The sequence below is a fragment of the Pogona vitticeps genome, chromosome 1, assembly GCF_051106095.1.
Source record: "Pogona vitticeps strain Pit_001003342236 chromosome 1, PviZW2.1, whole genome shotgun sequence".
Classification (NCBI taxonomy): domain Eukaryota; kingdom Metazoa; phylum Chordata; class Lepidosauria; order Squamata; family Agamidae; genus Pogona; species Pogona vitticeps.
The window spans coordinates 276,356,061-276,369,115 of NC_135783.1; the positions used below are offsets into that span (position 1 = coordinate 276,356,061).

Below are 13,055 nucleotides of genomic sequence, written 5' to 3' on the forward strand. Positions count from 1 at the left end.
TGTAAACTGCCCAGAGTGTCATTTGGTTAGATAGGAGGTACTGTATATAAATAGAATAAAATTAAATACAGTAAAATAAAATAAAAATAAAAATAAAGAAATGTAATTAAAATATTCTTTTTGAAACTTTTTAAGTGCACCTTTTGTGCTACTGTATTTTGGATTGAAAGCTGACTTAAGTATTTTTCTGTGATTTAAGTTTATTTTTCATATATTTTAAGCATTGGTGCCTACAGATTCGCATAGCTGCAAGAGTATGTTTACATGTTTTCAATAACTATTGGATGTTCATGCATAAAAGCAATGCAGAACAATACAGTTTGTAATGTTGCCTGGAATTATTCCAACAATGAAACTACTTATTTTACCTTGATACCCAGATGAACTTTGAAATGATTGGAAACATTGTCTGGTTCACACGGGAATTAACCCATATTTAGGGATAAATGCCAGCTGGGGGAACACAAACTTCTGATTTTTTTAAAGAGCTTTATAACGGTCTACAGGTCTCTTAGGAAAAAAAAAAATCAAGCGTCAGCCTTTCTAACCTGACAAACCCATTAAAGTCTCTAGGCTTTTTGGTCCACTCCATGGTTACCCCCAGGAATGCACAATACTCTGATTAAGTTCATATTTACATATTTGTCTGAATACCTCATATGTACCTGATAACATTGCAGTTGAAACATTTAGCCTTGTACAGAAGACGTATTACTGGACAATGTACAGACATGACATTCCTCCACTCCCCACTTAAAAGTTTAACTTCAGAGATAGGCACCTTCTGTGAAATCCATTTTACAGAAACCTCTGGGACAACCACTACACGAATATAGCCCCTTGTAAATAGGGTCCAGGTGTGTGTTTGCTTTTTATAGTCATGTTGGTGAGATTCTTGACTGCTATAACTACTTCAGTTACACGAACTGGTTGTACATTTTAAAATTGTTTTCTGTATAATTCAGCCATAAACATGTTTTATGAGCTGGACACTCGGCCGTAATAAATAAATTCATTCATTCATTCACTTCAGTTACACACACAGGTAGTGTCAGTGTGTTCTTCAGAAAACAAAAGTGATTAGGTTCTTGTCTGGACCTCTTAGAATCTATTCTTATCCAGGCGTGTTTGAAGAAAAACAGCCAGAATGTAGCTGGAGACAACTGGGTGGTAATAAAGGTGAAGGCAAGGTTAGGCTGAGGTGATTCAGGATGGCTTTGTCAGGAACAGTTTACATAGAGAATAATCTGAAGTATTTATGGAAGAAGAATTGAAGGAAAAGCTGGCTGAATGGTCAGTGTGGAGAGAAGTGATGAGAGAGCTGTTCCAGATCTAACAAAAATTATGAAAGAAAATGTTTCTTTTAAGTAAAAATGAAAGATACAGAAGAGAAAACCTGCAACGACAACCTGGCATTTGACTTATAGAAGATATGGATTTTCTAACAATTTTTTTCAAATGTTTATGTCCTCAAAACTCTTGAAGTTTTACTATACAAACTTTTAATTTTCTTTAATACACAAGCACTGAAATCCAGTAGTAGGTCCATTAAATCAATTGAATTCACAGAAGAGATGGCTCACCAAATCCCCACTGATTCAATGGGTCTGTTTTAGTTGCAAATTATAGTTGGATTTCAGATGTGTAAGGAATAATTGTTACCAGAGGAGTTATAAATGCTTTTTTCTCCTTTAAATTATTGAATTCTTTCTTTCTTTTTATCTTCATACTTGATTTTGGAAAATTATAACTTTTTTCCAAACCCATTTTTGTGAAAATACATCTTTCATGATATGCCATTCAAATTCTTATCTTACCCATTCATCAATTCTTTTGCTTCTTATTTGACATAACATAATCATCTGACAGCATTATTTCACAATGATTAAAAAAAACCCATCAACAGCAGAATTATCAGTTGTTTTGAGGATCTCATTTTACAAAAGATCATCTATTAAGCTATACCAAACAGGGATATGAACTGCTTGGAATACATCATTCTCTCTGAAAGTGAGGACAAAAAATGCAAATCAACTGGTCATCCTAATTACATAACTTTTATCAAGAGACACTGTTTATTTAAATAATCAATATGCTTTTATCATCTTCAGAATGACAAATCACACAGAACAATGTGGATAATTTAATCAAAAGGTGAAAAAAGACAAACAAAGACAACTTTTCCTGATGCAACAATGGATTGGGATTTTTTTTCGCAGGGGGCAAGATTATAACCAAATCTATGTTTTTCACAAAAAGCAATGGGCCTGAATTTGTACAACTAACATGTTGAATTCATTTCAATAGCACTTGCATTGCAATTTCACACATGCCTACTCAAAAGTAAATTTGCTTTTCCTGCTCAACCCCCCCCCCCCAGTACTTCCAATTAACATAGATTGTAGTCTCAATAATGAATACCTTTAGCTGACCTGGAATACTGTGCATTTTGACATGTAATATTTGGTATTTTTAAGCAACCTAAAGGAACAATTTGAACATGGAGCACGTATCTAGGTAAAATGGAAGAATGCAAATGTCTGACCCATCAAACAAGGTAAAGCCTATGAACTAGGCATTGTAATTTCCCAGGTGCCCGGTACATCCTGCCCCTGTCTAATAATTACTTCTCAAACACTATCATATAAGGCTATTGATATTAACTGGTTGACAATTGCTCACAGCTGTGCAAACCTAACATAAGAGCAATAATAATTGTGTGCCATCAAGCCAACTCAAACTTACAGTGACCCTTTCTTTCCAGGTTTTTCTAGGTAAAGAGTACTCGGAGGTGGTTTACCATTCCCTTTCTCTGGGAGCGTCCTTGGATTGTGCAGCTTGCCAAAGGCTACTTAGGCTGGCTGTACTCTGAACCCCTCAAATAAGTAGAATTACTTTTTTTAGCACGATAATGCTGAAAAACAGGTGCCTCTGGTATTTGATTTATTTAAAGAAATAAAGCAGATTGCATCTTAAAATCTGCTATATTGGTAACAACTTCTACCACAATTTCATGTGTTGCATCAGAATAAGTCAGTGCCATGTATCTGTATGCAGTGTACAAGTGTAAGTGTATACTCGTGTCGCACAAGCATTGAGGATGGGAGTGGGTGGGAAATGGTCAAATCACAAACATTTGCATGCTGGCGTAATTGAAGGCAAACCCTTTTCTTGGCGAGTAGATTCTTTGTAGAGACAGATGAAGAATGTTCACTGGCTCCAGATCCTATAACCATTCAATAACAAAGGTAATCACATTCATTGAAAATGACAAGTTTAGAATATACAGAGTAATCAAGCCAAACTAAGCAAACCAAAGACCCAACTGATTCTCTGCTGAAACCCTTCCATTGAGATTAACAAATTTTGTGGGTAAATTGTGTAGGAAAACTATGTAATGCATCCAGCACAGAATGCCAGCTTCTCTTAGCATTTTGCATTATTTACAATCATATAAGCCCACAAATCTCTAACTCATAATTAGGGATGCTATATAAAGCAGGTGCAGAAACAGCTGATGTCTGCATGATTTTTTTTTAAAAAAAAACTGCCTGGATCAGCATTCATTTTGCAAAATAAAAAAGAATATTTAGCCTAACAGACACTCAAGCCAAGCCCCACAGAGAACTTCAGAATTGCTAAGGTGACCCAATCACGGATCATCACAGCCAAAATGTCTGATCAGAGCCCGCTATTCAGGCATTTTTCCAAGTGTTCTATTTATGTATTTAAAATAAAAGCATCATAAACGTAAGGCCTGGTAACAAGAATTACATGTCACAAACATCCTGAGCTTAGGAGTCATATGATGATTCATTCAACGGATCTACTCTAGTGCAACAGGATTTTTGCCTTGTGTCACTTTCTTGTTACCATCTTATGTTATGAATTACTTTCCATTGTGTTTTTGGGAACCTTTAAGACTAGTAAGAATGAACTTGAAGGGTTCCTGTGAAAATGCTTCTACCATTGCCCCTTCAACATCATTTCTGAAAGTAACTGGAAAACTTACTGTTAACTCAAATAAACTCATTGTTACTTTTTCAAATGTACCATGTTACTACAGAAGTAACAAATTATATGTAATCACTATTATATCCCCGAAGTAGGCAATTACATGTAATCAATAAGTTTGACTTATAACTTGTTACTTCCAAATCCCTGCTCTCAAAAGTAACAAGAAACCTCACATTCTCAGTGTAGGCCATTTGAGTTGGTAGCTAACTCTGGCAACAGAGTTTGATATAGTAAAGCAACTACTACTGTGAGTCCACACAGTTGTACACATTGCTGTGATGTTATGTCATCCTTGTCGTTTGAAAATCAGAAAAAATGAAAAAAAATAGTGGACCTAATTTCTCCCTTTCCAGCTTTCACTGCAATCATAAATGTAAAAACAACAAGTTGCAGTCACCATGAAGATATTAGATTAGTCTTATTCAGTCTAGGTAGTTTGTGCTAAGCAAATAACAACACATAACTTCCATAGCAAGAGCAGCCTTCCTGTTTGCTACCCATTTGTGAAGTGGAATATACCCATTTTATATCTTATGTCATTCATATTGGTAACAAACCAGTAATTTATCCCAGATCTCAGAAAACAGATCCCTCATCTCAGAAGCACAACGGTATGTTTTACTCATGTTTTCCGCAGCAAGAATATAAGAACTAAAAGAAGAGAGCTGGGTGGCCATTACAAAAGACAAATGCCAGAATAGGTGATACCTTTATAGGCCACTAATAAAAAATAATAAATCATACACTATGCAAGCTTTTGTGGGTATATTCCCCTTCTTCAAAGCAAGAATATATGATAGGACATAAAGAGTTCTCTGAGGCCATACACAATCCTCACTTGTGTTTCTGAAAATGCAGGAGCCATTGTAGCATGACAAACCATTTATTGAAATCCAGCAAAGTTTCCAAAGTGCAAGATAAAAGAAATAAATTAAAACTTGTAGGGTTCATATCCTATTCTGATATCAGGCAGGCACCAAAGAGATCATCACCCCGACAAAATGAAAATAAACACTATTCGGTTTGTTTCAATACAGATCTGTGAACAACTCATCTGTTGTACCAGCTGAATACTGACCCAGTTAACGAAAGGTTGTTTGCATTATTATTACTTTTCTGCAGATGCCTCTTGAACTTACTTTTGCCTTGACTTTGTATACACATTCAAGAAGGAAATGTAAGTACTTTGGAAATGCACCACTTAGATAAAAAGAGCTCCTGCTTTATCTGTGATTCATTCATTACACAAATCAATGTGACCTGATAACAATCTCTTGTACTGAATGGAGGAATGAACTAAAACATCCTTTGCCAGGAACATAAAGCCAAAGGAACAATCTTGACCCATAGTCAGAATAGCAGAAATGGGTGTACCTTCTTAAGTGGAGCTGTGTCCCCCCATACCCCACCTCTGGCTTTTCTTCTCTTCTTCTGGAAAATTATTTTTCTTTGGGTATGATAGACTGACAGTAAGTGCACTTCCAAACAGGGCTTTTATTATGCCACCCTCCTGCTTCATTCACTTAATTTCATGGGGATTTCAGATTATGTCTTCCACTGTTAATCTTCTCTTGGTTTCCCAACATTTATTTTTCTTACTGTGGAAAATCTGCTAGAACTAACATGATGAGCCATGAGTCTGGAAATGCCTGACACGTGTTGAACGCAAAAGGTATGGCTGTTGTTATTTCAGTGTTTAATCTCTTTTTTTCCTATTTCTTTTGGGAACAAAAAATAAATGCTGATATAATGCAGCTCTCCCAGACATCTACAGATACATCCTGATCCACCTTCTGCTTGCCACTGTTCGAGATGTTGTTCAAATGATTATAAAAGAAAGAATACAGCCAAAACAAGAATAACAAACAGGTAGACTAGACAAATACATGGCCTTAAGAGTAAAGAAGCAAATCAACATTTGCTCAGGTCCCTAACATTTAAGATTTGTCACACCTTTTTGGCTTACTGTAAGGGAAAAAGCTGTGTTGCCTTAGCAACTAATGGCTTTTTTGAAGTACGAAGTCACAAAGATACAGAGGTCTTTCAAAATACATCCCAATCATCATTTCAAGCATGCCATATGTAGACACACTTCACAACACTAGTGAATAGAATCTTCCATATTTTTTATCCTTCACCCACTTTTAGTTCTGGTGTCGTTTGGAACTGCATCATCTAATGCTGATAGCTTCCCAAAGACACTTGTTATTATTTATACACATTTAAAAAGAATTAGATCCCCAAATGGAACATGACCTCCTTTAAATAAGTGTTTGGTAGGAGTGTATGGAAAAACTGGATGATATTGCTTAGCCAACGAATAATGTAATTTAGGAAATAAATTCTAGTTAGCATTTATCACCTACTTGCTCTGACTGAAATGACATTTTTGTTTTATAGGAAATGCAAAAATAATAACAACCATGAATTGACTACAGGTCTCATCCTGCCTGTGACAAACCCAGACCTACTGGGATATGCCACACGTTAACTAAGCTGCCACCAACCATTCCCTATAAGAAGTCACACAGACCAGGGATGGATTTTCAACAAATAAAAGAATAAGGTTTATTTAAATACAACACACAGGGAAAATAAAATGATCAGGTGAATAAGATATAGTAACGTGGCTTAGTCTCATTCATACATGCCCACAGTTTGGTTCACACAGAACACTTAACTTGAAGCACAGACCCTGAACCTATCAGTTCTGGCTAACCATACAGACACCTGAACCTATCAGGTTGGTACTGACTGACACACAGTAGTACCCTGTCTGACACACAGACTCCCACACAAGCTTCTTCTCTCAGCTCTTCTCCTTTTTTCCTCACACGCTTCACATATATATACAGTACAGCCCCTCCTCCTGATGTCCCGCCTTCCACTCCCCATAGGATGGAACTTTCCCTCCAAACCCATGACAGACAGGTAACATCAGTGCTGTATGTAACACCTCCCCTCTTTATAAGTTGTTTTGTAGGGGCAAAGCTAAGGTGCTTTTCACCAAAAAAACAACCTGGATAAAACATACAAAAACATTTATACATACAATATCATACTTACTTATACTTACATTCTAAGTTAAACATTTACCATTTACAATACATCAAGTTACCTTTATTCATACAAACCAAATTCAAAAAAACCAGGTACATTTAACCTTTGGTCACCAAAATATATACATAGTCCATGTTTCTTTCGCCGTCTTCAATCTTCAGGTCTTCTTGACAAGGCGTCAGCAACACAGTTCACTGACCCTCTGACCACCTTCACTTCAAAGTCATAGTCTTGCAGATTTAAAGCCCACCTCATAAGTTTGCTATTGTGGGTTTTCATTGTCTTTAACCATTGCAGTGGTGAATGGTCAGTGCACAGAACAAAATGTCTTCCCCAGATGTAAGGCTTGGCCTTCTGGATCGTGTAGACTATTGCCAGACACTCCTTCTCCACGGTTGCCAAATGTCTCTCACCTTTCTGGAGTTTCCTACTCAGGTAGGACACTGGATGCTGGTCACCATTCTCATCCTCCTGGCAAAGAACTGCTCCTACCCCGCTGTTAGACGCATCGGTGTAGATGATGAACTCCCGGTCGAAGTCTGGAGCACGCAGCACTGGATAGTTGATTAGCGCCTGCTTCAACCTCTGGAACGCCTCCTCACAGTCGCTGGTCCACGGGATGCGGTCATCAGCCTTCTTCCTCGTCAGATCGGTCAGCGGAGCCGCAATCTCGCTAAACCTCGGGATGAACTTTCTGTAGTAGCCCACCAACCCAAGAAATGATTTGACTTTTTTCTTGGTGTTGGGTCTAGGCCAATCACGAACGGCTTCTATTTTGGCCTCTAGGGGTTTTATCACTCCTCCCCCTACTATGTGACCCAAGTATTTTATTTCTGGGCTACCCAGCTGCAGTTTGTTCTCTTTGCAGGGCCTAGGCCAAAGCACTTCCTCCCCTGGATTAAAGTGCCTCTCCCCGGCTTCCTGGTCATCCCAAGCTTTCTTTCTGACCTTTTGAGCTTGCAGGGTCTCTGCTGCTAGCTCTAGGTTTCTCTTTAGGTCTTTCCTTAAAGAGTCTATGTATGTCACAACGTCTTGTGGGTCATCCTGGGTGATCTGCTCCCAATTTTGTTTGATCAAATCAAGGGGCCCTTTCACCCTTCTCCCAAATAAAAGTTCAAACGGACTGAACCCGGTACTGGCTTGTGGCACTGATCAATAAGCAAACAAAAGGGATTGCAGCTTCTGGTCCCAATTGTTTGGATTCTCTGCCAAGTAAGCCCTAATCATGCGCATTAGAGTCCCATTGAACTTCTCAGTTAACCCATTACTTTCAGGGTGATAGGCAGTGGTTTCCTTGTGCTTAATTCCACAGATTTGCCATAACCGTTTCATGAGCTTCGATGTGAACGATGCGCCCAAATCTGTGATTATTTCTGAGGCAAATCCCATCCTGGACATATACCCCACCAAGGCATCTGCCACTGTGTTAGTTTCAATGTTAGTCAAGGGTATGGCTTCAGGGTACCTCGTGGCATGGTCCACAATGGTGAGAATGAACCTGTTCCCCCTCTTTGTGGCCTTGGGCAAAGGTCCCACAATATCCACCCCTATGCATTTGAACGGAGTGTCAATCACAGGCAAAGGGCACAACTTTGCTTTGGTCCTGTCGCGGCTATTCCCCTGCCTTTGACACACATCACATTGTTTACAGAACTCCCTGATCTGCCTCCCTATGTCAGGCCAGTAAAAATTCTGTGTGATTCTCTGCTGTGTTTTGTTCACCCCTAAGTGCGCAGCAAACATGTCAGAGTGTCCCCTTTGTAAGATCATGGGGCGATACTTTTCAGGTACCACTAGCTGACTTCTGATCCCATCTCCCCCTTTTGAGATATCCCTCAGGGTCTCTCTATACAAAATCCCCTTTTTCTCTAGAAATCTCACTGGGGTTTCAGGTGTTAGCTGGGCGTCAGTCACCTGTTCAAAACACTTTTGGAGAGTGGCGTCTGCCTTTTGCTCTTGTCCAAATCTGCTGTCTGTGGTTAAGGTTTCCACCACAGCTTCTGAACTCCCCTCTGCTTCCGTCTCTGGCTCATCATTACCCCCCTGAACTGTCCCCGTGGTGGCTTGTGAGCGTGTAATCACTAGCACCCGTTTCACATGTTCAGCCAGGTCATTTCCCACGAGCACGGCTGCTGGCAGAGTCGATGAAATTGCTAGCCGCCAAACTCCCCTCCAGCCTTGAAAGTTCACAGGTACCTCAGCTACTGGCAGTGAGATCACCTGCCCCTCAATCCCTGCCACCTTCATGCTCTCATTTGGGATTATATATTCCCTAGGAATAATATCTGGATGGCACAGGGTCACCTGGGAACAAGTGTCCCGCAGCCCCCGATACTGATGGTCAAGTATTCCTACGTCCACCCCTGCTGTCTCAAACAACTGAGAATCTGTTCTCACGAGCAATCATCGCTTGACCTCCACAAGAGGACCATTTTCCTCAGCCTGATCAGCAGATGTAGCTGTTCCAGATTGAGTAGCCATGGCAACAGGCTCCCTCAGTGACAATGAGCCTTGCTCTTTCTGGACACAGAACACAGCTTTTGGCTTGGTTCCACTCGAATCCTGAGGCACAATTCCTTTTAGCTGCTTTAATTTCTCACACTCTGAGATTAGATGGCCCTTTCCCTGACAGAAATAACATTTTCTGCTATATTTTGAGTCTTTCTCATCTTGTTTTGGTTTTCCCTCCAAAATCTGAGGTCTTGGTTTCATGTCTGAGGGCTTCCCTTCACCATGGGCCCCTCCCCCTTGCTGGCTTTTCCCTGGTCCCTGAGAGTACTTGCTGTAGGTTTCTTTAGGTTTCCCCATCGCTTTCCCCTCACCCAAGGGCTTTCTTATTTGGGAAATAAAATCTGCGATCTCGGCTGCTTCTGCCACAGATTTTGGTTTCCTTTCCCTCACCTGGAATTTCAGTTCCCCATGCAGGACTGAATAGAACTGTTCCAGCGCTATCAAGTCTTTGAGCTGCTGAAAGGTCTCTGTCCCCTCCTGAGATAGCCATTTCTCTAGCAGCCTCACCAATTGGGCCCCCACTTGGGTAAAAGTCTGCTCTGGTTTCTTGGTGATTGACCTGAATCTTTGCCTCAGCTGTTCCGCATTTATCCCATGTCTTGCAAACACCAGTTTTTTAAACTCTGCAAAATCTCTCATCAGTTCCTCTGGCATCTCTGAATAAACTTCAGCAAGGCTGCCACTGATTAAAGATCGCATGATGGTCATCTTCTCAGTTTCCCTTACTGAGAAGTCCACAAACGCTCTTTCCACTAAGGAAAAGAACACCTCAGGACAATCTCCCTTGTGGTATACAGGGAATTTCTTCAGGTCAGCCTTAGACAATTGGCCTCCCTCAGAATCCCTATTGTTATTATTGTTCTGATTCATCAGTTCCAATTTTCTTAACTCAAACGCCATTCTTTCTTTTTCCAGATCAAATTGTCTTTGCCTCTCCCTTTCCTGCATTTTTTCTCTTTCTAATCTTTCCTCTCTTTCCCTTTCCTCCATTTCAAATTGCCTCATCCTCAGTTCATGCTGTTGGACTATGAGCATTTTCCTGAGTTCTGGGTTCTGTTCTCCCGTGCTGTCACCCTGCACTGAGCCAAATTCATCCTCAGAACCTTGGTCAACCTGGGGGTCTTTCACTTCACCCATTTCTGCCATTTGGCTTCGAGTCAAGGGCATAATCCCCCCCCCCCAGAACAGGCTGCTTTCAAAAGTCAAGCCTCAAAATAAAGCGACCACTTTTTTTTTCTTTTGCCTCAGAACCAGCTTTCTCTATAGATTGCTGCTGTCCTTCAGCACTAACTTGCAACAGTTGCGAGCCAGAGTCTACCCCCCTCTGCTGGGCCTCTCAGCAGGCAGGCTAAATCACTTCTACTTTACAATTTTGCCTCAGCTTTTTCCCGCCAAAACAGGCTGCCTCAGAGCTCCCTAATCTAGCCCCCAATCTGAGGTTACACGTTCTTCTACTAGTGCACCTCCCCGTGAGGCACACCTAGAAGATTACCTACGCGCTCTCAGATTGTCCCTGACTAGACCCCCCTTGCTCTGGGCACACTTGCCAAGGCTTTGCTGGACCACTGGACAACTGGACCAGTCGTATCCCACACGCTGGACACCAATCAATGTGACAAACCCAGACCTACTGGGATCTGCCACAGTTTAACTAAGCTGCCACCAACCATTCCCTATAAGAAGTCACACAGACCAGGGATGGATTTTCAACAAATAAAAGAATAAGGTTTATTTAAATACAACACACAGGGAAAATAAAATGATCAGGTGAATAAGATATAGTAACGTGGCTTAGTCTCATTCATACATGCCCACAGTTTGGTTCACACAGAACACTTAACTTGAAGCACAGACCCTGAACCTATCAGTTCTGGCTAACCATACAGACACCTGAACCTATCAGGTTGGTACTGACTGACACACAGTAGTACCCTGTCTGACACACAGACTCCCACACAAGCTTCTTCTCTCAGCTCTTCTCCTTTTTTCCTCACACGCTTCACATATATATACAGTACAGCCCCTCCTCCTGATGTCCCGCCTTCCACTCCCCATAGGATGGAACTTTCCCTCCAAACCCATGACAGACAGGTAACATCAGTGCTGTATGTAACACTGCCTTCATTTTTTGGAGACAGATTTTTGCACTGAAACTCAAGCTGACTGTGACACCATGATACTACCTTGAGAAGGGCTTTTCTTTTTTGGTAGCCCCTTGCCTCAACCTCAGGTAGTAGGCTGTGTCTTCAGTACCACAAATATGGGTGGGTGTATAAGTTAGTCTTGGGTGTCTTCCCTCTTAGTATCCTATAACAAAACTGAGGGAATTCAAGCTTCCCCATTCAACATTTTCTGATGTACAAAACAAAACACCCACTAAGAGTATCACTTCTGGTGTGGTTGTCACAAACAATCGAAGAATCAAGGGGCAGAATTCTAAAGCAGTGAAATGGACAGGACCTCCTCAGCTTGGAATTGTTGAAATCTGCAACTTCTTTTTTTAAGCCCCTGCAAATAAAGCACAGGTAAAACTGCTGGATAGCTCAGTGAAAAGTGGTAGGGAATCCGATTCCCCACTGTGCCTCCTAGACAGGGGGTTGAATTCATGATTATTTGGGTCCCTTCCAGCTCTGGTGCTCTAAAATTGTTGTTGTTATATTTGGGGGCATTCTAACCTGCACATTGGGTGCTGTGCTATTTTGATTTGCAGGCAACCCTGTTTAATCGTACAGGGCAGGGATCCTGCAACTCACAGGACCTTATGCAGCCTCCTAAGGCCATTTTTGCAGGCCACAGTTGCCACCAAAAAAAAAACAAAAAACAAAAAAAAACTGAGGAATCCTGCCTCCTGGGGGAACACATATCTTGTCTAAAATAAGCCATGCCCCTGAAAACCTTTGTTTAATATACAATTTGTTTGTTTCTTTTTAAAGGGGGTTCTTCTGCTGTTTTTTTTATATGGAGGGGCTGGTGCAACCTGTGGAGGGACCTACAGTAGGTGCAGAAAAATTATGCTCTGAGATTCCTTGCCCTTGGTATACAGCACTATTAAAAATAAGCTCTGAGGTTATACTATATTTTGCAGTATTTGTATACCAGGATTAAACCCTACATTGAAAAAGCTTTGTTTCTAAGAATTCTCACTAGCTCCCTCACTCTCCTGTCACTGGGGACTAAGTTTGACGTTGCTGACCATTTTAGTTTACATATAATATAAAGTAAAGAGAAAACTTCCTAAAGACTTACATTTAACTACCGTGGAGCCTTGACTTACGAACGTCCCTGCTTATGAACATTTTGACTTACGAACAGCTCCGGTCGCAAAATTGTGCTTCGGCTTGCGAACGGAGCTTCCACTTATGAACAAAAACAGGCAGGGGGGAAAAGGCGGGCAATTCAGATTTCTAACTGTAAGTAGTGACAAGGCTGCTTTCTACTGTAGCTCTTTCACTTTCGGCAGTTAGAGA

General features: G+C 40.7%; 1 protein-coding gene across 3 annotated transcripts in view; it reads right to left on the bottom strand.

Moving 5' to 3' along the window:
• The window catches only part of GAS2 (growth arrest specific 2), a 144,549-nt gene that overhangs the window by 59,297 nt on the left and 72,197 nt on the right, over positions 1–13,055 (bottom strand). The window lies entirely within an intron of this gene.